Below are 3,049 nucleotides of genomic sequence, written 5' to 3' on the forward strand. Positions count from 1 at the left end.
TCCACATCATCTCTGCTGTTCATGCCTGACTGTTCACAGGAGACAAATCCCTTCCGACAGATCCCTCATTTTTCAGCTGGCCTTTTTCTTTCCTTCCCTTTGCTGATTTTGATGGGAAATGGCTGCCGGGAACCTATCAAGGGATGTGGGGCCTGGCAAGATGGTGGCCAAACAGCCGCCCCTTTGCCCATGGACATTTATTTCTCTGCCCTAAATTCCCCATTTGCTCTGCCAAAAAGCGGGTTTGTTGGCAATCTTCTTTTCTCCACTTTTTTTTTGCTTTTTTTCCCTTTGGGACTCAACCCCCCAAACCGCACCCCCCTCCAGCCAAGATCGAGCATAAAAGCCCGCTCAGACAGAGTTCTCCGCCCTGATCTGTGGGTGGCAGCCCTGGCTTGGTTTTGGATTTTCCCTCCCATCAACTGATTGTTTTTGACTGGTCCTGGCTGGGGAAGGGTGCTCCTCCACCTCCCTCCAACCAGCTCAGCAAAGCAGCAGGGGTGCCATGCTTTTGTGCCAGGCGAGGAGGCCCTAATGAATTTTGACAGGAGCTTCCTTCACCGTTCCCGCCACCATTCCCGGTTCCCGCACTGCAGGCTCAGCGTGAGGGTGGGGATCCGGGCTAACGCTGCTGAGCTGCTTGCAATTTCAGAGTGGGGGGGGGGGTTGTTGGAAATAAAGCACGGGGCCGTAATCTTCTGAGGACGTCTAAGCTCCTTGCCACCCACCCGCCCTCCCGGCTCTGCAGTTCAAGCCTGTTAAAACATTACATCAGGGAAGAGCTCGCTCTGTTCCTATTGCCGTGTCTTTTTAATAATTCAGAATCCTCTATAAGCTGCTTTGGGTATAGTTTGATTTTGTAAGATGGTATGCAAATAAATGAATAAATAAAACGGCATGGGAGTTGGGGTGGGCGCAAGCGTCTGATCTTCAGCAAACGGGAAAAGGATGTGATTGGTGCTGAGATAAATCAAAGTGGAGCATCAGGTCGAGGCACATATTTGTTGATAGGAATGTAGGGGAGGGGGGGAAAGGGGGAGGTCCCCATTGAAGCAGCACCAGCAGCTCTATCAGATTATTTCTTTTTCTGGTACACTCGAGGCTATTAAACAATCTTCCCCGATATTTTATAGGTGAAAAATCAAGGATATGCTTGCAAAAGTGTAATCTGGGCCCCACTCTGAAATTATTATATCAAAGTCACTGCAACATCCTGTGCCAACATTTCTGCTTCACCTTCCAATTCTCTCTTCATCCATGATCCATTTTCTACTCATCTGAAAGCCAGATGCTTTTTATTCAGCTTAAAGACGTAATTTTAAAAAAACCCGCAACCATAATAGCCCCTGTAGTATTTGAAACCCATTCCAATGGTTTTTCAGCAGTTGGGGTAACACATTTGGTTTTTAAAAAGCCTGTAAGTCTCAAAAGAGCTTAATTTTTTTTTCATGAATTGTTTCACTTAGTGGATTTTCATGTGATTGAATGGGGGATGTGGGTAGCTGGTAATTAAAACAAAAGGGATAAACTGTAGGTGTTTATGTGTGTGGATGTGATGGTGGTTTGATAGATGGATTAATATCTGGCATCTAGAAGTATTCCATGTCTAAATGCACAAATTTGAAATTCTTATCCTTTTTACTTCCGTTTCTAAGAGATGGAGGGGAAATACGCAACATAGTTTGCCAGCAGTAAAATAAAAATGTACACTACGGAAATGACTTTCCTAAAAGGCACACATTCTTGAAACATAACTTCTAAAGTTTCATGAAATTTATTTGCAAAAAATAAAATAAAAATTCCTCTGCATTTGAAAGGAAAACAAATATCTATATTTGAAGAAAGGTGGATTAAAACGCACGCAAAATATAGTGCAGGTTTCACCAAAGCCTCTCAAGTTGGATAAACTGAATTTGACACTGTCTCAAAAATGAGAAACAGAGAAAAACTAAAACTGACAGATGCACCCATCCCTAAAAAAGACGCTCGCTTTTGTCCACCTCAGCATCTCGGGATGATTCATACTGTTTACTCATCCTATTAAAATCCTAGTTTCTCTTCAATGCTTGTTTTCCTCTTTATCATTTTTTCCTATGAGTTCTCTGTTCATAGTATGTTTTTGTTTCCCTATGAGGAGACTAAACGATAAGCATCCAGAAGAGGCCACGGTGCAAATGTCAAAAATTATGTTATTTCCAACATTTGTGAGATGATGTCATTACAATGTTACTTCCTCCCCGCCTCCCCCCCCCCCGGCCGCCGCCATTTGCAAATATACATAGATAGTCCTGGACTTACAACAGTTCATTTAGTGACTGTTCGAAGTTACATATGACTGTTTTTCACACTTATGTATTGCAGCATCCCCATGGCCACATGATCTAAATTCGAATACTGGGCAACTAACTCATATTTATGGCACTGCAGTGTCCTGGGGTCATGTGATAACTTTTTGCAACTTTCTGACAAGCAAAGTCAACAGGGAAGTCAGATTCACTTAACAACTGTTGCAAGAGAGGTCGTAAAATGGGCCAAAATTCACTTAAGAGCTGCCTCATTTAGCAACAGAAATTTTGGGCTCAATTTTTTTTTACATTTTTTTTAATTGAATAAACATTAAAAACATTGGACAGAGAGGGACCTTTCAGGCTTCGTCATTTCCATATTTACTTTGACATAACAACAAATACAATTTCCACTTTTCGTACATGGTTACATCAATCCTATGAACACATCCCTTATCCTCCTTTATATATTTATCTATGTATTATCCAGTTCCAATTTTACAATCCTCAAAATGTTCTGTTCCGACTCCTTTTCCTCATTTCCAACCATTAATACTTTTTATTAAATTTTGGGCTCAATTTTGGTCACAGGTTGAGGACTACCTGTACCCACAAACTAAAGCAGAAGTTGTAAGAAAAAAATCTCATGGAGCAAGAATTGGAGATAAATACAAGACCACCAAATATTTTACAAGGTGAATAGATCAGCAAATATCTATTGTCACACATCAAAAACCTCCATAGATAGTCCTCAACCTACAACC

Source organism: Thamnophis sirtalis, unplaced genomic scaffold (assembly GCF_051295495.1).
Source record: "Thamnophis sirtalis isolate CommonGarterSnake01/CBP01778 unplaced genomic scaffold, rThaSir2_p1.2 scaffold_1, whole genome shotgun sequence".
Lineage (NCBI taxonomy): Eukaryota > Metazoa > Chordata > Lepidosauria > Squamata > Natricidae > Thamnophis > Thamnophis sirtalis.